Consider the following 20988-nt stretch of genomic DNA (forward strand, 5'->3'; position numbering starts at 1 on the left):
GTTCAGAGACTACTCGTAAGGTGCGAGGATCAAGCGACTCAGCTTGTCCGCAAGAACGCTGGACCATCCCGGAATGTGCGTTGCTATCAGAAAACGGTTGGTAGATATCTCTTATTCCCAAACTCTCATGGCCTCCTGACAAAAGGGATAAGATCTGGTCCCTCCCTGTTTATTTATGTACCAGACTACCATGTTGTCTGTCTGTATAGCAATAGTCCCCAGGGGAAGAAGGTCGTGAAGAGCTTGCAATGCTAGAAACACCGCCCTCATCTCCAGGACATTGATATGCAAAGTGTTCTCTAAGGGAGTCCACGTGCTTTGGATGGTTCTGCCCATAGAATGCCCCCCCACCCGAGACGAGAAGCGTCCGTGGCCAGCGTGGCTTGGGGTTGAGGCAGCACGAAGGGTCCCCTGCCCGTAGCTCCTGTGAGTGAAGCCACCAGAGGAGGGAGTCCCTGCAAACCTTGCTCAGGGGAATAGGAGTGTCTAAGGGGTGTAGCAACAGAGACCATTGGACTTGAAGGGTCCATTGAAGAATTCTCAGTCGCAGGCGTGCGTGCAGGGAAAAACTGATTGCTGCCACCATACAGCCCAGCGCTCTCAGGACTAATTCTGCCGATGGGGCTGGGGACTGTAGTGCCATAACATGACGTGACAAACTGCTCAATCTGTCTGATGCTAAAAGAGCCTGCGAGAGGCGGGTATCTATTTTGGCCCCTATGAATTCCAGAACCTGTACAGGACGAAGGAAGGATTTCTGGAGGTTTATCGAAATGCCTAGATGCTGGGCAAGAGTGAGAGAGTAGTCTCTGGCAGAACAAAGCTGATGCCTGTTGGAGGCGGTGAGGAGCCAGTCTTCCAGGTACGGAAAAACCTGAATGCCCTGGAGTCTCAGGTGGGCTGCAAAAACTGCCATGACCTTGGTGAACACCCTGGGGGCTGTGGTGAGGCCGAACGGAAGAACCCTGAACTGATGACTGGCTCCCAGCCGAAAGCGGAGAAACCTCCTGGATCGTCTGTCCATAAGAATATGGTAGTAGGCATCCTTGAGGTCTACGGAGCACATCCAGTTTTTCTCCCGAAGGGGGAGAATTGATTGCAGAAAGACCATCCGGAACTTTTCTTTGGGAATGAACAGGTTCAGGGAAGAGAGGTCTAGAATTGTTCTCTTCTTTTCTTGGCACTAAAAGGAACCTGGAGTAATTGCCCAATCCGAACTGGTCTGGGGGGACGTGCTGGATGGCTCTTTTCCAGCAGCTTCGAAACCTCAGAAGCTGCCGCCTCCCTTTGATTGGGTGGGACATCAGGGAGGTGCTTCGTAGGAGGAGGAAGACTTATAAAAGGAATGGTGTAACCTCTGGATATGATTCGGAGCACCCACCGATCTGTCGTGATGGACTCCCAATTTTGGAGGTGCTCCGACAAAAAGCCCCCCCCCCCCCCGACTGCCTCCAGAGAGGGACAGCCAGGTAAGCCCTCAGTGCTGTTGCGCGGGTCTGTCAGAGAATGGTTCTCTAGACCTGAAATTACCCTCTGCCTCTGGGCCGGCGTCCACCTTGTCCTCCTCTGCCCATGAAGGACGAGGGATCCAAAGCTGGACGGGGCTGCTGAGACTTCTGGAACCACATCTGCTTTTGTCCACTCCGATTCCTAGAGAAGGATCGTTGGGGATTAGAGAAGCGGAATCCGACAGCAGACAGCATCTTCCTGTCCTTCTCACTTTAGACCAGCGTCTTGCGGACGGTCTTGCCAAACAGCCATCAAAGGGAGTGTTCGCGAAGGACGCCTTGAAGGGTTCCGCAAAATCGCAAAGGCGGAGCCAGGCATGACGCCGCAAGCCGACCCCGGCTCCACTGGCTCTAGCGGCTCTCGGTGGCATGGGAGAGTAACCCCAAAGAGATATTAGAAATAGATTTCAGAGTGGCGATGCGAGTTGAGAAAATCCTCTTATCCTCAGCCGTCATGGACTGTGGGGGGGGGGGCAGTGTATTCCTTTATTAAGTACCGCTGGAGTCTGATAATGTCCGCCATGTAGTTCAGTTCCCTTAGAGAAGGTGGCTGAAGCAAACATCCGCTTTCCAATATGGTCCATCGTCAGAGATTCCTTACCCGGAGGATGGACAGAGGAACTCTAACGCTAGTTCCTTCTTCGTGGCGGCCGCCACCAACATGGCATCTACTGGAGAACCCTTAGACCAAGACTGTCTATCCAAGGGGGGACTAAGAATTTTATCTGGCCTTCTTGGAATTGGCTCCACAGTGTCCAGCTCCTTCCACGCCCTGGTAGTAATGAAGTCTACCAGGGGGTCAGCTGGGGGGGGGGGCACCCAAGAGGTAGACTGGCCTGCATCGAACGCCTCCAGAAACAGATTCGTCTGAGGAAGGTTTCTGTGTAGACCACCCTCCTCTAATTCGCAACATTTCCATGTCTCCAAAGGAGACATCCTCAGGGGGTGATTTTGGGGAACCTTCCCCTTCATCCAAATATGTGTCTTCGGTGAGGGACTCTGGGGAGTCCAGGTGCCTCCTTTTGCACTTCAGTTTGCGAGGTACCTCCTCGGTGGGGCTATCCGAGGAGGGCTTGCCCACGGGGTCCTGTTCCTCTAAGGGAACTATCTGGAGTGTTGATGCAGGCTGTCCCAATGGCCGGATGGAGGAGACACCCAAATTCGACGGGGGGGGGGGGGGTTGGGGTTGGGGGGGTGGATCCACACCTGGGCCAGGGATCTGGAAAGCCATGAGAGAACCCTCTTCACTACCTAACTCGACCGCCAAAGGTGAACCGCCTTCCCCAGGCTCCGAAAGCGGTCCCCTTAGCTCAGAGATGGGGATCGGGGTCGGAGCCGAAGCTGTTGGACCCAAGAGGGAAGTGTGCTCCGACCTGAATGGAGCTGAAGACACACCTACCCCCACGGATCCGACGTTCGGCTCTCAGCCCAAGAACTAGGATCCGACAAGCTAGAGGGCAACGTCGGAGAAGTAACCGGTGCTGTCGGCGCCAACTCCCCGGCTCCAAAATGGCCTGGATCTGACTCCGAAACCCCAAACCGGGTTAGAGAAAGAGCTATCGGGGTAAAGAAAGGGGCTGCTCTCCCCTCCGGAGGGGAGGAGGCAGAAGCACCCCCCCCATCTGCATTTGAGTCTGCAAAAATCGACGCATCATCCGATCCATGCCAGTGTCGGTCAGGCTCCTTGTTGATCGAGGAGATCGTTGAGGCAGGCTGGGAGGACCGCCTCGAAGACCTCGAGGGAGACCGGTACTCTTCCGGTGAGAAACGAAGCGAACAGAGCAGAGGGGGGATCCGGAGGCCCTTGTGGAAGGACTCGCAACTTTAGATGGCGGAGCCGAGGGGAGAGTCTCGGCCCGTCTCTTGCGACTCCTATGCTCATCTTTATGCCTCTTCTCCCTAGAAGAAGAGTCCCCTTGACCCTGAGAATCAGAGGGAGGTCGAGTCCCCGGCAGGGTAGGGGTTTCCAAAGGCCCGGGGGCCGCACTAGCAGCCTGTGCCTTAGCGTGAGAGGATGAAGAAAAATCATGTGGTGGTAAACCCGCCAGGATTAATTTGTTCCTCCTGTCCCTGGTGGCCCGGGGATTAAAAGCTGCACAAAGTTGGCAGCTGGTGGACAAATGGGACACCCCCAAAGAACGCACTGAGTGTGGCCATCAGCTGGTGAGAGCTTATGGCCACACTCAGTGCACTTAGAAAATATGGCTTTGGGCCCTTCAGCCATAACACAGAAAACACACACACAAAGAGGAGAGAAATAAAATTAAGACAAAAATTTACCTCAAGATTTTAAAACTAATACTACACGATGACTAGGTCGCTAATACACACCCACAACAAAAAGCATTGGATTCTTTTTAATGTTTTTTTTAAACCAGAAAGTTCTCACCCACGCCTAGGAGCTCTTTACTTGAAGCTTCTCTCAGCCGCAGCAAACGAGATCTGGAGAAAGGGAGTATTGCAGCAGGGGATTATGGGTAAGGGGAGGAGCTAGGAGCTCGGATCTTTTAGCTAGTAAAGCTGCCGGCTCGGATCCGAGGTTGGATCTGATACCCACAGGTTGCAGAGCAAATGAAGTAACTACTTCAGATCATTTATTACCAACACTCATATACGGAAAAACAGTCCCCGATTTAAACTACCCTATTTAAAGTAACACAAAACACACTACAGATCGAAATGCATTGGTCTAATATCACACTTCAGTGAGTTAAATACAGACTGTGGATATAATAAATATTGCACTTACTTGGAATACAAATAAGTATATATTTCACAAATAAAAACTGACTCATGTCCAGACCCCTGAGACTAGTGCCCAAGTTTAGAAATCTAATCACTGAAGGGTAGAAACAAGAAGTTATGTACTCACCATAACGCTCGATTTATGTAGTCCATCTCACCTCACTTTCTTACCCGTGGGTTCGGAACAAAATATCGGCTCCAACTCTGCCAACTTTTCTATCTCGAAGTCTTTGATTGGCTGGGCTAAGCAGGTATCCCCATGCAGCACTGCTCCATATCCCCAGATCTAGTTTGCTGTGAACACTCATTCGTACCCCCTGCATAACAACATCCAAGTAAAGAAGAATAAGCTAAAGGTGAAGGAAACTAACGCAGACCTAACCTCCAGATCCTCCAGGAAGGGGGAAGGTGGGAGGGTAAGAATGTGAGGCGAGATGGACTACATACATCGAACGTTATGGTGAGTACATAACATCTTGATGTTATGTAGTCCAATCCCACCTACATTCTTACCCGTGGGACAGCGTCACTAGCTCCTACATCCTGGGAGGCTCATAGGAAGATACTCCTGAGTACTCTGGAACCAAAGGAAGACCTGCTCCTAGATACCACATCCAACTTGTAATGAGTAACAAATGTGTGAGGAGAAGCCCAAGTAGCTACCGCACAAATATCATCCATAGACAATCTGGCTTGATAGGCTGTAGATGTAGATACAGCCAGAGTAGAGCGAGCCTTGACCAGAAACAGTAGGTCTTTACCTCCTGCGGAATAAGCGAAAGAGATGCAACTGGAAATCCATCTGGATAGGGTGATTTTGGAGACAGGGGACCAAATTTTGTTTTCCGAAAGGGAGACAAATAGTTGATCAGATTTTCGGAGATCTTTAGTTCGGTGCAGATAGAAACGTAACTGTACATCCAAATGATTACATTTAAATTCTGCCTTGTTTGAAAAATGGGGAGAAAATACTGACAACTCAATAGATTGATTAAGATTAGATATGGACACCACTTTAAGAAGAAAGGAATGGTTTGGTCTAAGAGAAACCCTGTCTTTATGAAAGATCAAGAACGTAGATTTGATGGAAAGGGCTTGAATTTCTGAAACTCGCCTGGCTGAAGTGATGGTTATTAAAAAGGCAGTTTTCCAGGTCAAGAATTTTAAGTCGCAGGTAGCTGCAGGCTCGAAGGGTGGTGAAGTAAGGGCTTGCAGGACAAAACTTAGATCCCAGGGCATGATACGTTCCCAGACCGGAGGGCGGAGTAATAGAGTGCCCTTCAGGAAAGCCTTAGAGTCTGAGCAATCAGACTAGGCTCATTAGCAACATGGAGGTTAGAAATCGCTGCCAATTGAACTTTAATGGTAGCCGACGCTTGACCCTGACGGCAAAGCATAGACAAAAACTCCAAGACTGAAGCAATTGAGGCTGTGTAAGGGTCAATTCCTCGAGTATGAGCTCAAATAGAAAACCTCTTCCATTTTCTAGAATAAATCTTCCTAGTAGAGGGCTTATGAGAGGAAGATAAAATATGAACTACCTCAGGTGAAAAGTGATGAAGCCTAACAACGGAAGTGGAGTAGCCAGGCTGTCAACCAAAGGGTCCACAGAGAGGGGTGGAACTGTCCCGACATGTGTGTCAGTAAATCTGGTTGTGGGTCCAGAATCCAAGGTGTGTCCACATTGTAGGGGTGGAGAAAGGGGAACCAGATTTGACGAGGCCAGTGTGGAGCAATCAATCATTCTGCTTCCCAAGGATTGAGCTTTCTGAATCACTTTTAGTAACAAGGGAAATGGAGGGAAAGCATAAAGCAGACCGTAGGGCCAATCGTGAACTAGAGCGTCCCTGGGTGACTCGCCCTGTGGGGGGATCAGCATGAAGTAGCTGCTGCATTTGCCATTGAGGGGGCTGGCAAAAAGGTTGCAGCAAGGCTGACCCCACCTGCTGAAGATTCGTTCTGCCATTAGACGATTCAGGGACCACTCATAAGGCATCAGAACAGCTCTGCTTAGCCTGTCCGCTATCACGTTGGACTTCCCTGGAATGTGTGTTGCCACAAGAAACAGTTAGTAAGATACTGCCCACTGCCACACTTGCGTGGCCTCTCTGCACAGGGGGTATGATCTGGTTTCCCCCTGCTTGTTCAGATACCACACCACTGACATGTTGTCAGAGTGTATTGCAATAGTCCCTAGAGGTAGAAAGCTCTTAAGTGCCTGCAACGCAAGTAGCACCACCCTCATCTCTAGAACGTTTATATGCAGATATATCTCGTGATCTTGCCAAGTGCCTTGGACTGTCCTGCCTAGATAATGCCCCCCACCCCATCTGGGAAACGTCCGTGGTCACTGTGCCAACCGGGGTTGGTGGAATTAATGGTTTTCCCCTGTTCAGATTGCTGGTGCAAAGCCACCAAATGAGATCCTGTTCGCATCTGTGAGCAAAATAGGATGGGAAAGTGGAAGGTTTTGGAGAGACCACTGAGAAAAGAGGAGCCATTGAAAAAGCCTCATGTGCAATCTCGCTAGAGGGACCAACATAATTGTTGCTTCCATAGTCCCCAGGAATTGCAGAACCCATCTTGCCTTTGCTTTCCTCAGGGGAAGCAGAGCATGCACCTGTTGCTGTAAGATGGGTTCTTTCCTGCGGTAGAAAGGCTTGCATTTGAACGGTGTCTAACTCTGCACCTACAAAAATGACACACTGAGGGCAACAAGGCAGATTTTTCCCAGTTCAGTGTTACGCCCAACTGTTGACAGAGAGTGATGGTAGCGTCCCTGGTTTGGATTAGTAGATGCCTGGTGGGGGCAGTAAGGAGCCAGTCGTCCAGGTACGGAAACACTTGGAATCCTAGGCATCTCAAGTGAGCTGTCACCGCCATACACTTGAACACCCTGTGGGCTGTGGTGAGAACAAAGGGCAGGGCTCGAAACTGGAAATGACCGTCTCCCAGCCGGAAGCGTAGGTGACTCCTGGATGCCCTGTCCATTTTGACATGGTAGTAAGCATCCTTGAGGTCGATGGAGCACATCCATACTTCTCCCAACAATGGGAGAATCTACTGTAGTGTGACCATATGGAAATTGGACTTTTGTACACAGTTTTTCAGTTGGCTGAGATCTAATATGGGTCTCGGGTCCCCTGCTCTTTTCAGTACCAAAAAGAATCTTAAGTCCCTAATCCGATCTTGTCTGAGGGGACATGCTGGATGGTTCCCTTTCTTAGCAGCTTTGAAACCTCTGAAGCTGCGTGATCCCTTTGACTGGGTGGAACGTCCAGAATTTTCCTGACTGGAGGGGAGGGGGTCTGACGAAAAGGGGATGACGACCTCCGGAAATTATTCGTAATACCCATTGGTCCTGGGTGATGCTTTGCCAGGCTTCCGAGTAAAACGATATTCAACCCCTGACTGGCTCCGGAAAGGCACAGTCAGGCATCCCATCAAGAACGACAGTAGGGAGAGCCACGAAAGGAATCGCAGTCTCCCGAATTGCGGGGGCCCCCTCTGCCTCTAGGGCTGTGTCTCCCTGAATAACCCCCCCCCCCGCCTCTGGAGAGGGACTAACCTTGTCCACCAGGAAAAAAAAAAAACTGATTTTTTGAACCACATCTTCCCACCCCGCTGGGCCTTGGGGTAAGGCCTACAGGGAAGGAAAAAAGTACAGTTTTGTACCTACCATAAATGTAGATGTCCGATAGACATGCAACTGCAGTCGTAACATGTGGGTTGTCCTGCCTCAGTCAGCCCTCGGTCGGCCGGATTCCAAAGTCTGGGTCCGACGTTGGCTGATGTCGCATTTCTCTCCGTCAGAGCGGCTGGAGTACATAAGCATCAGCCGACGCCATCTTCTTCAGTGTTTCTTGCCCCAGATGCCAGGTGCCCTCCAAGGAAGGCTGTAATCAAATTGGAAGACAAAAACAGGATTCCAGAACAATAAATGATCAATAAAAAACAAATACACCATAACAGATATCCCCAGCTTAGAGAAACAGGGATAGGAGAGGGTCCTAGGCATAGAGGGGTATGGAGGGAGGGAAATCAGACTGCAGTGGCATGTCTATCGGACATCTACATTTATGGTAGGTACAAAACTGTACTATGTCCTTCAAGAATGCAACTGCAGTCATAACATGTGGGTAGAATACCATAGCTTAGCTGGGGGAGGAGGTATGCTCTAGGAAAAAGATGGTGTGGCAATCAAACCCTGCAGGACTGCCGAAGCAAAGCCTGCTCTGGATCTGGAGTATAGAGGGAGATTGTAGTGTTTGGAGAATGTAGGCACGGAGCTCCATGTAGCAGCTTCTAGAATGTCCTTAGTAGGCACCCGTCTTAAGAATGCTGTAGAGGTGGCTGTAGCTCTTGTGGAATGTGGTCTGACATTGGCTGGAACAGTCTTTCCATGAAAAGAATAACAAAATCTGATGCAATGTCCAATCCATTTTGAAATAGTCTGTTTTGAAATTGCTTTTCCTTGGACTGCAGGGGCGTAAGCTACAAAAGGTTGTTCAGACTTCCTACTGGCCTTGGTTCTGTCCAGGTAGTATCGAAGTTGTCTGTGAATGTCCAAGGTATGCAACAGTCTTTCCCCCTTATTCTCAGGATTGGGAAAGAAAGCAGGCAAATGAATAGCTTGATTCAAAGAAACCCTAGATACCACCTTTGGCATAAAGGTAGGGTTGGTCCTTAATGAAACCCTGTCTCTGAAAAATTATGAATGGTGGTATTGCCATTAGGGCCTGTAGTTCCGAAACCCTTCTTGCTGAGGTAATTGCCAACAGGAAAGCTGTCTTCCATGAGAGAAATTGCAAGTCAACTGAAGCTGCTGGCTCAAAAGGAGGTAGTCAGTTTTTCTAGAACAAAATTGAGGTCCCAGGCTGGCACTGGGGCCTTTCTTGGTGGCTTGATGTTCTTGATTCTCCCCTAAGGAATTGCCTTAGCAAAGGATGTGAAAAGACTGGAGGATCAGTGTTATATCTAGCTGAAATAGCTGCATGTATCTTTATGGAAGAATATGAGAGGCCGTTCTTTAGCATATCCGCCAAGTATTCCAAGATGAGTGGGATGTTCAACAATGAGGCATCATGCCCCTTGCTGGTATTCCAATTGCTGAAACTTTTCCATTTTGCTAAGTAAACCTTTCTGGTGGATGGTCTTCGAGCCTCTGTTAGTATCCGCTGTACTTCCTTGGAGAGAGTTAGGTTGAGGTTGTTTATGGGATCTCCCATGCTGTTAGCTGCAGTGTCTGAAGGTTTGGATGCACTGTGTTGAGATTGTGTTGAGTCAAGAGTAGAGGCCATTGGGGAAGGGCCCACCTCCTGGTGTGACATATGCTCCTTAGTAGTGGGTACCAGTGTTGTCTTGGCCAGTCCGGAGCTATTATGATTCCCTTGGGTCTCTGCTTTGATCTTTAGTAGTACTCAGGTCATCAGTGGCAGAGGTGGGAATGCATAGATTGTTAGGAAATTCCAGCTGAATGAGAGAGCATCTATTTTCCAAGCTTTTGGATGGTATGTCCTTGTGCAGAATTATTGTAGATGATGGTTGAGGTGAGAGGCAAATAGGTCTACTTCTGGCCTGCCCCATGTAGAAGTGAGTTGTGTGAAGATCTTCGGATGTAACCTCCACTCGTGTGGATCTGTGAAATTCCTGCTTAGGCTGTCCGCCAGCACATTGTCTTTGCCTGGAACAAACTGGGATTGTAAGTGGATGTTTAGGCTCAGTGATTTCTCCCAAAGATGCATTGTTAGTCTGCAAAGGGGGTAAGAGTGGGTGCCCCCTTGCTTGTTTATATACCACATCACAGTGGTGTTGTCTGTCCGTATCAGTAAATGGCCTTGTTGAAGTTGTTGTTGATAGGCCTCGATGGCATGCATTACTGCCAGCATTTCTTTTTGATTTATATGCAGATGTGTTTCCTTTTGAGACCATTGTCCTTGTATACACCTGCCTTCCATGTGCGCCCCCCCATCCAAGGTCTGAGGCGTCTGTGGTCATGGTCTGTGTTATCTGTGGTTTTTTTGAATGACATACCTGTGTTGGCCTGGCTCACAGAGGCCCACCATAGGAATTCCTTTTGTAGGCATGGAATGAGCGGTATGGTTGTCTCCAAGTTGTTGCTGTGCTGAGACCAAATGCTTTTTAGGTATCATTGAAGCTTTCTCATGTGTAGTCTTGCTAATGGAACCAGGAGAATGCAGGATGCCATGTAACCCAGGGCCTGTAGGAATCTCCTTGCAGTCATCTGGGTGAGTCTTGCTAAACCTTTGAAGTAATGAGTTAACTTCTCTTGCTTGTCTTCTGTCAAGTAAGCCATTTGAGAGGCTGCGTCTAATTTGGCTCCTAAGAAGATTTGCTGGGATGGCTGCAGTCTTGACTTTTGGAAGTTGACTGTGTATCCCAGAGCTTGAAGTAATCGTATGACATAGTCCAAGTTTGTCAACATCAATTTGTCGTCCGCTTGTATGAGGCAGTCGTCCAGGTATGGGTAAATTTGTATCCCTTGGAGCCTGCAATGAGCAATTACTGAAGCCAGGCATTTTGTGAATACTCTGGGCGCAGTAGATAAGCCAAACGGCAATGCTGAGAACTGATAATGCTCTGGCCCTGCAAGAAATCTGAGGTATCTTCTGCAGCTATGTCTGATAGGGACATGCAAGTATGCCTCCTTGAGGTCCAGAGTAATCAGCCAAGACCCCTTGCCCAGCATGGGAAGGAGTTGCTGCAGTCTCGGCATTTTGAACTTTGGTACTATGAGAAAAGTGTTTAATGCGGACAAATCCAGTATTGGTCTCCATTGAGTTTCTTTTCTTGGAACAAGGAACAGTCTTGAGTAAAACCCCTGGCCTTGTTCTTGTTGTGGAACTCTTTCTATTGCTTTCATTTGAGTCAGCAGAGAGATTTGCTTGATAGCCTCTGCCCTCTGTGTTTGTGGTAGGTTTGGCATGCCTTGTTTTCTTGGTAAGGTATGAAAATGGAACCTGTAGCCTCGGTCTATAATGTCCAAAATCCATTTGTCCTTTGTCAGTCTGTGCCAATTTTCTGCAAACAGAGATAATTTCCCGCCCAAGGGAGCTTCTATTTGTTCCCTGGTAGGCGGAAGTAGAGGAAAGTCATTGAGATTGTGGCTGTGAGGCAGGAGAAACCCCTGCGTCACTTCTTTGGTTTCCTGACTGCCATTGTCGTCCCCTGTAAGAACCTCTGTATTGACCTCTTCCTCGGCCACGTCTATTTTTACCCCTTTGAAACTTTTCTGGATTAGGAAAGGACCAGTTTTTTGAAGGCCAATTCCTACTAAATCTGGGGGGTTGAACCCGGAGGAAATCTTTCACAGTCTGAACCGATTTTGCTTTTTCCTCGATGGTCTTTAACACGTCCTTAGCAGTAGCACCAAAAAGCTTGTTCTTTTCCAAAGGTGCATCCAGACGTTTTGCCTTTACATGATCTGGTAGAGGTTGATCTTTTAACCATGCATGTCTACGAATGACTGCCCCTGTCATAGCTGCCCTCCATGAAGCTTCCAGTGCATCATATCCACACTGCAGGAAGTGATTGCTTACTTGCTGAGTATTATGTACTGCTTCCTGCAAAGCCTTCCTGTCTAAAGGATCAGGAGTGGCCAATGTTTTTTGTAAATCTTCTAACAGGAAATCCTGATATTGTAACATATGAAAAAGGCATCCAGACGTGTGCATGTGTAAACCTTTTTGCCCCATCTCTCTAATGACCTAGCTTCCCTGTTGGAGGGCAAGGGATTTTTAGAGGTAGAAGCTGAAACTCCTTTAGGCCCCTGAGAAATAGTTTCCAAATCAGCAGTATGGGCCCTGAATAAATGTGAATGAGTTTCGGGGACCCTGTAATACCTGTCTGGCTTGGCTGGAGCAGGAGGAAGAGTCAGGGGTAACACTAGAGTCAGAATATAAATCATCCAAATCATCAAGAACAGGAGGAATAGCTAAGGGCCTGTGCTGGGGTTTCTTAAGGAAAGTCCAAAGGCATTTTCTGGAATCAGAATATTTCTGGCCTTGCCACTTGAAATGTTCCCTCATGGTATGCAGTACTTCCCCAAAAGAAATATCCTCAGGCGGGGAGGCCGAGGGGATGGAATCCTCTGCATCAGAGTCCTCATAGGTCTGGCTATCAGAGTGGACAGAGCCCTCAGAGTCTTCATCTGACGGAATAGGGTCAGAGGGTTCAACCCGGGGCCTTTCATCAGATGGAGGTTGGGATCCTCTCTCAGGATGGGCCTGTGACCCTCTAATCATGGAAATGAAATCAGCAGCCATAGACATAATTTGTGTCTCTGGAGTAGGCGGAGGAAAGGTTTTAGTAGTAAGATGCTTTGATTTGCTGGCTGCCTTAGCCCTGGTGTAGGCCTTAATAGACATGGCCATAGGAGGCCTGGCAGCTCTACGTGCAGGAGTGACCTTGTCTACAGCAATGGTCTCGGGCATTTCCTCTGTTTCGGTATCCGGAGGAAAATCGATTCCAGATATCACTCCGCCAGTTATTGGAGTTGTCGGTAATGCGGTGACTTCGGTTCGGAGCGGTGGAGAGGCAGTCTCAGAGGGAACCGGAGCACCCGCTGTAGGTTTTGGCGTGGAGTCGGTGGTAGACGCGGGCCGAGGGTGTCTGTCCCGGTCTTTTCGTTTCTTGGGAGTTTGTGATGTCGGAAGATCCGACGGCATTGTGTAAGCGAATTTATCACCGAAAAAATCTTCTGCGAACTCCACCCGGCACCTGAGTGCGCTTGTTGAAGCGAGCACATGCTACACGGGCCGAGACAAGGAAGACAGTAAGAGTGGAAATCCTTATGAGGTATTTGTTTACCACAAAGAAAGACAATTGTTAACTTTTTCAGTAATTTCTGACATCGGCTGAGGCAAGAAAAGGTCCCCAACGGGGTACTTAGCTTTTTTGATGACTTCGGAATCGAAGAATACAGGAGCTGACCGACCGGCACTTGCGAACCGCTTCTGCTTCGGGCACCGCGCGGCAAGAAAGACTGGAGAAGATGGTGTCGGCTGATGCTTATGTACTCCAGCCGCTCTGACGGAGAGAAATGCGACATCAGCCGACGTCAGACCCAGACTTTGGAATCCGGCCGACCGAGGGCTGCCTGAGGCAGGACAACCCACATGTTACGACTGCAGTTGCATTCTTGAAGGACATCAGACCCCTACAGCACACAGGGTCATTCCCTCTAGCTCGCACCTGGTGAGGGTGTCTTTCACTTTGGTCCCGAACTAAGAAACACCAAAGGGGGAGTCAGTGAAAGAAGACTTGAAGGCCTCCGTGAAATGACAAAGGCGCAACCAGGCTTGCCTTCTAAGGGCAACCCCTGAGCTTGCTGCCCTACTCGCTCCCTCGGCTGCATATGAAATGAGCCGCATGGAAGAGTTAACGATGAAATTGAGGGTAGACACCTGGGTGTTAACAGTCTGGGCCACCGCCTCAGGCACATTACCCGCAAGATTATCTCCTAACTCCTCGAGGAGAACTCTCTGAAGCAGAGTAAAATGAGACGGGCAGTTCAGTGACCGTAAGGTAAAGGTTGCTGACGAGAGGGTACGCTTCCCGTACCAGTCCATGGTCCTAGACTCCTTGTTAGGAGGATGGACGGAGAAAGAAGTCTCTGCTACTTCCTCCTGAGTGGCCGCCGCCACCACCATGGCATCCACAGGGACTCCTTTGGACAAAAACTCCTAACCCGGGGGAGCAGAAAGAAATTTATTGGGTCTCCTAGGTACGGGTTACAGAATCAGGGTTCTCCCACACCCTCCGACAAATTAAATCTAGGAACTCAAAGGGTGGGGACATCCAAGAGGCGGAGGGCTGAGCAAAGGCCTTCAAGAAGACCGACCTCCTCGGAGGGGGCTTTGGACGGCCAGTCACCTCTGTTTCAATATCTCCAGGATGTCGGAGAAAGAAACATCAAAGGATGACTTGGGGGACCCCTCCAATTCCTCAAGGTCAGTATCTGAGGTGAGAGACTCATCCTGGGAGTCTGTGTGCTTCCTCTTGCACGTTTTCTTTCTAGGGGGCTCCTCAGGCAAGAACTCTAAAGGGCCCTCGGAAAAGTACAGATGTCCTTCATGGATGCATCTGCAGTCATAACAAGTGGGTTGTCCTGTCGTCAGGCAGCCCTTCAGTCGGCCGGATTCCAAAGTCTGGGTCTGGCCTCGGCTGGTGTCGCACTTCACCCGACGTCATAGCGGCAGTTCTTCGGGTATAAAGACATCAGCCGACGCCATTTTCCTCAGTGTTTCTTGCCCCAGATGCCAGGTGCCCTCTAGGAAGGCTTAATTTGGATAAATGCAAATGGTTCCAAATAGTAGAGAGCAAACAAAAAATAAGCATGTATGTACATATATACAAACAAATACACCATAATAGATTCCCCCAGCTAGCTATAAGATGGGCAAATACCCTAGGAGTACCACAGAGGGGAAGGAGGGTGGGTAATCCTGACTGCAGATGCATGCCTATCGGACATCTACATTTATGGTAGGTACAAAACTGTACTATGTCCTTCAAGGATGCATCTGCAGTCCTTACAAATGGGTGGAATACCATAGCCAAACTGGGGGAGGAGGAGAAATAAGATTATGGTGTAGCTAAGATCCCTTGCAAAACAGCAGTGGCAAAACCTGCTCGGGATCTGGAGTATAAAGGTAAATTATAATGCTTGGCAAATGTATGCACGGAGCTCCAAGTAGCAGCCTCTAAAATGTCTTTGGTAGCCACCTCGAGGAAAGCTGTGGTAGTGGCTGTTGCCCTTGTAGAGTGAGGCCTGATGTTTTCTGGAGTTTTCTTCCCATGGTAGGAGTAACAAAATCTAATGCAATTTCCTATCCACTTAGAGATTGTCTGTTTTGAAATTGCTTTTCCTTCCATTCCTGTTGCATAAGCTACCAGTAGTTGGTCAGTTTTTCTATTGCCCTTGGTCCTGTCCAGGTAGTAGCGTAGTTGTCTATGTACATCCAAGGTATGCAACAGTCTTTCCCCCTTGTTCTGTGGGTTGGGGAAGAATGTAGGTAGATGGATAGCTTGATTTAAAGATACTCTGGAGACCACCTTTGGCATAAAAGTAGGATTTGTTCTCATGGACACTATCTTGATGGAAGATCAGGAAGGGCTGTACTGCCATTAATGCCTGTAGCTCAGATACCCTTCTTGCTGAAGTGATTGCAAGCAAGAAAGCAGTTTTCCATGATAAGTATTGTAAGTCTGCTGTTGCTGCTGGTTCGAAAGGAGGGAGTGTCAACTTTTCTAGCACGAAGTTCAAGTCCCACACAGGCAATGGTGCCTTCCTAGGTGGCTTTACATTTTTAATTCCTCTCAGGAACTGCCTGAGCAGAGGATGTGACAAGACTGGAGGATCCAAGTTGTATTCTGCTGAAATAGCTGATGCATGAATCTTAATGGAAGAATAGGACAGGCCGTTGTGGAAGAGCTCTGCCAAGTATTCCAGGATGTTGGCTATGTTTACCAGTGACACATTTTCTCCCTTTGTAGTACTCCAAATGTGATATCTTTTCCATTTTGCTGAATAATTTTTTCTTGGTGAGGGTCTGCGAGCCTCCAAAATAATGTCTTTAACCCTTTGGGATAAATTTGGGTTATTTGGTCTTATGCAATGTTCCAGGCAGTCAGCTGTAGTGTTTTCAGGTTTGGATGCAGGGTGTTGTAGTTGTTCTGTGTTAACAGTAAGGGAACTAGAGGTAGAGTTCATATTTGTTCCCGAGACATGCTCCTCAGTAATGGGTACCAATGTAGCCTTGGCCAGTCTGGAGCTATCAGGATGATCCTTGGAAGGTCCTCTTTGATCTTCAGTAGCACCTTGTGCATCAAAGGAAGTGGTGGGAATGCATATGCTGTCAGGTTTTTCCAACTGAAAGATAGGGAGTCCACTTTCCAAGCAAGTGGGTGGTACCGTCCTTGTGCAGAATTTCTTCAGTTGGTGATTGCGTGGGGATGCAAATAAGTCTATTTGTGGTAGCCCCCACTTTCTTGTAATGGTTTTGAAGATGTCTGGATGCAGCATCCGTGGTAGTTCTGCTTAGTATGTCTGCTAGAATGTTTTCTTTTCCTGGCACAAAAATTGCTTGTAACTGGATGTTGAAGCTCAGGGCCACATTCCAGAGGTCCATTGCCATCCGGCATAGAGGGTACGAATGTGTGCCTCCCTGTTTGTTGATGTACCACATAACTGTGGTGTTGTCTGTCCTTATCAACAGTGGACCTTGTTGAAGAAATGGTCTGAATGTCTGAATTGCCAGTTTTACTGCCAGCATTTCCTTTTGATTTATGTGTAGGTGCAGCTGATCTTGAGTCCATAAGCCTTGTATGCACTTGTCCAGCATGTGTGCCCCCCAACCAAGGTCTGAGGCGTCCGTTGTGATTGTCTGGCTTGGTTGAGTGCTGTGGAAGGGCAGTCCTTTGTTTGATTGACAGGCCTGAGCCCACCATTGGAATTCTTGTTTCAGGCAAGGAATTATTGGAATTTGGGTTTCTAGGCTGTGCTTGTGCTGAGACCATAAATTCCTTAGGTACCACTGTAACTTTCTCATATGCAGTCTGGCATGTGGAACCAATATTATGCAGGATGCCATGTAACCCAAGGCTTGTAGGACTTTTCTTGCTGTTAGCTGGTTCTGCTTTGTTAATGCCAAGAAGTAGAGAGGGAAGAAGCTGCTGTAGGGTCAGCATTTTGAATTTTGGGACAATGAGGAATGTGTATAAAGCGGACAGGTCGAGAATAGGTCTCCATTGGTTTTCTTTTCTTGGTACCAGGAAGAGTCTGGAGTAAAATCCCTGTCCTTGCTCCATAGATGGTACCTTTTCTACAGCTCTCATGCTTAGTAAGTGAGTTATTTGTTTTAGAGCTTCTGCCTTTTGATTTGGAGGTAGGTTTGGCATTCCTCTCTTCCTTGGTAGAGTATGGAAGTGAAACCTGTAACCTTGGTCTATTGTCTGCAAAATCCACTTGTCTCTTGTGATGTAATGCCAGTTTACTGAAAATAAGGCTAGCTTCCCGCCTAATGGAGCTTCTAGTTGTTCCCTGGTAGGCGGTGCCAAAGCCAAGTCACTGTGATTGTCCTGTAGTAGTGGTGGTGGCTGTATCTGTGGCTGTACCTCACTGGTTGTTAGCCTGCCACTGACGTCCCCTTTAGGCACCTCTGGATTGACCTCTGCCTCTTGAGCGCCTATTCCTGCCTCTCTGAGCTCTGGAGGTGTCTGGAAAGGACCAATGTTTGGAGGGCCAATTCCTGCTAAACCTTGGAGGTTGGACCTGTAAGAAATCTTTGACTGTCTGGACAGATTTTGCCTTCTCTTCCATCTTCTTCAGCACTTGTTGTGCAGGAGAGCCAAACAAATTGATCTTGTCCATGGGAGCATCTAGTAGCTTTGATTTGACATGATCTGGTAAGGCCTGCTCTTTTAACCATGCATGTCTTCTGATCACTGTGCCAGTCATGGCTGATCTAAAGGAAGCTTCCAGTGCATCATAGCCACATTTCAAGGAATGATTACTGACCTGCTGAATATTATGTACCATTTCCTGAACAGGTTTTTTATCTAATGGTTCATCTGAGGACAGCTTTTTAGTTAACTGGTCTAACAAATTCTTGATACTGGATCATGTGGAATTGACAGTTCAAGGCCCTAGCTGAAAGAGTAGCTGAAGTGTAAACTTTTTTACCCCATCTCTCTAAGGACCTGGATTTCCTTTCAGAGGGGAGGGGGTTTTTGGCAGAGGTAGCTGCTACAGCCTTAGGTCCCTGGGAGATAGTTTTGGGATCTGCAAAAGGAGCCTTATACAAATGATAATGTGTGTCCGGGACCCTGTAGTACCTATCGGGCTTAGCAGGGGCCGGAGGAAGAGAATCAGGAGCAGTACAAGCATCATTAAAAGCATCATCCACAACAGCAAGTACTGGAGGAATGGCTAAAGGCCTATGCTGTGGCAAATGCAGGAAGGTTCTAAGCCTTTTCCTAGTGTCTGAAAAATCCTGGCCCTGCCATTGAAATTGTTCCCTCATAGCATGCAAGGTTTCCCCAAAAGAAAATTCCTCAGGCGGAGAGGCTGAAGGAATGGACTCTTCTGCATCAGAGTCCTCATAAGGAGAAAAGGGGGCCTCTGGAGGGTTTGAATTATCTGATTCATCAGAGGAGCCATCTGAAGATGGCTCAGGGGGCTCTACTCTAGTCCTCTTCTCTGGAGGTGGGTGAGAGGCCCTGTCTGGATGTGGTTGGTATCCCCGGATCAAAGAAATGAGATCCTCTGCTAGACTAAGCATTTGTGAACTGGAACTGGGCCTGTGAGAGGGGGTCTTAGCAGGCACAGTTTTGGTAGTTTTTGCTGCTTTAGCCCTGGCAAAGACCTTAATCGACATGGATGCAGGAGGCCTAGCAGCTCCACGTGCAGGGGTAGAAATATCCAAAGGGATAGTATCGGATAAATCCTGTGAACCTGCAAGAGCAGATGGGATTTCAGTAGCAGATTCAGCCAAGCTGGATGAGGCCTCGGTAAGTGGCAAGCTTTCGGCCGAAGGAAGAACCGTGGACTCTGTTTCAGCCGAAAGCGAGACACTCGGGGTTGGCTTAACCGCGGTTTCGGCCGAAACCGCGGACCGCAAGTGTCGGTCCTTTTCCTTGCGTTTTTTAGAAATTTGCGTAGTCGGAGGATCCGACGGCATAATGTAAGCAAAATCGGAGCCGAAAAACTCCTCAGCAAATTCCGACCGACGTCTAAGTGTTCGTCGGTTGAAAGAAGCACAGGCTAGACAAGCTGCTACGTCGTGGTCTGGGCCTAAGCAAGGTAAGCAGTAAGAGTGGAAATCTTTATGAGTTATTTGTTTCCCACAAGTTAAACAGTTATTCACTTTTTCTGACATCGGCTGAGGCAAGAAAGAGTCCCCAACGGGGTACTTAGCTTTTTAGAAGTCTTCGGTAGTAGTAGAAGTATTCGGTAGTAGTAATCTCTGGTTCTGACCGACCAGCACTTGCTAACAGCTTCTGCTTCGGGCGCCACGCGGCAAGAAAGACTGAGGAAAATGGTGTCGGCTGATGCCTTTATACCCGAAGAACTGCCGCTATGACGTCGGGTGAAGTGCGACACCAGCCGAGGCCAGACCCAGACTTTGGAATCCGGCCGAACGAAGGGCTGCCTGATGACAGGACAACCCATTTGTAAGGACTGCAGATGCATCCTTGAAGGACATCTTGGGGACCACTCGTGGGGGTATCCCTAAGCCTTGGGGCACCGCTGTCTACAGATAGGTGATCAGAGGCTCTCACCGAAGTGGTAGGGGACAGAATGACCGACCCGCATGATGTAGCAGATCTGGCCAGCGCAGTCCGCATGGCCTCAAAGGCAGCCCACCCCACCCCCGAGTCAGAGGACCAGCCAGCCTCCAAGACCATGACAGGTTTCGGGGTTCCTTGAGCAGAGGCACAGAGCAAGAGACTAGGAACCGAAATGTATCTTCGAGGTGTCCCCCTTGGGCCCAACTGAAGAATTCAGAGTCCTGAACCCCGTGGACGGCGCCGACGTCTGTACAGATGGCCCCGGAGGGGCCATCGGAACCGACCTAAGAACATCACATGGAGCGGGACATTCTGGCTCCAAAGACAGAGATGTGCGCGGAGGAGGAATGATCGAAGAAGATATCGGGATGGGCTCCTGAGTCGACTGGGATAGAGCCGAAAACAATTTTGACAAAACTGGTGACTGGAGGAGCCTCTGCACCACCCTATCGACATCCACATCTGAAAGCATCCTGGAGGATTTGGAGGACAGGGAGGGGAGATCGAGATCTTCTCTCAGGTGACACTGGTCTAATACTGGGCGATCGGCTCCAAAGAAGTTCCAGTATAATTGGAGCAGACGCCGGTTCCATCAACACAGACACTTCCTGCGGTCCCGAGGACAGCGGAGCCAAGGAGGTTGGAGCAAGTTTTGTGACTTTCTCCGGTGGCTCCAAGGAAACTGAAGGAGCTGAAGATCTTTTTTTTTTTTTTTTTTGACTTTGAGGATTTCGATTTAGAACTGTAAGCAGAATCCATGGCCTCTTCGAACGAGGGTTTCAAGAGTCCCTTTAGAATTATCTTATTCTTTCTTTCTTGAAGTACCCTGGGACTAAAAGCCTGGCAGAAGCTGCAGGACTCCTGCAGATGGATTGCTCCCAGGCAATAAACACAAACAGAATGTCCATCAGTGATGGACATCTTGTAACCACACTTAAGAGCACTTTTTAAAACCCAAAGGTTTGTGCTCCTTGGAATCTTTGGACATATTGTAAACAAGTAATTACAAATATCACCAATGAATAAGTCACTGTCTGACAGGAAAAAACGACAGACACGCAAAACACCACTAAGCACAGGAACAAGTTTTTACACAACACACACAATCCTCAGAAGGGACACACATTGAGACGACTAGGGCTAAAAACCTCTAACTAAAACTGTTTAACCACGTACACAGAAGGGAAAGAGACACTAAAACCTCTAACTCAAACGGTTTTAGAAGAGAAGCAACAACGGACAAGGGGAGGACTAGGTCCCTCTAACTAAAATGGGCCTAGCCCGATAGAACAGCTAGCAGGATACCACAAACCACAATCACACTACAGAAATACCAATGCAACACCAATTAGAAATGGCAATTAAAATTAGCTTTTTGTTTGTAACAAGTTCTCAGAACAAGAAAAAAGGGTACCTGGCCACA

The 20988-nt window shown here is 48.5% G+C and overlaps 1 protein-coding gene across 1 annotated transcript in view; it reads right to left on the minus strand.

Moving 5' to 3' along the window:
• LOC122799695 (ankyrin repeat and KH domain-containing protein 1-like) overlaps positions 1 to 20988 on the minus strand; it is a gene marked incomplete in the record, with an annotated part of 3928199 nt that overhangs the window by 3255316 nt on the left and 651895 nt on the right.

Source organism: Protopterus annectens, chromosome 4.part0 (assembly GCF_019279795.1).
Source record: "Protopterus annectens isolate FY-2018-M chromosome 4.part0, PAN1.0, whole genome shotgun sequence".
Taxonomy (NCBI): domain Eukaryota; kingdom Metazoa; phylum Chordata; order Ceratodontiformes; family Protopteridae; genus Protopterus; species Protopterus annectens.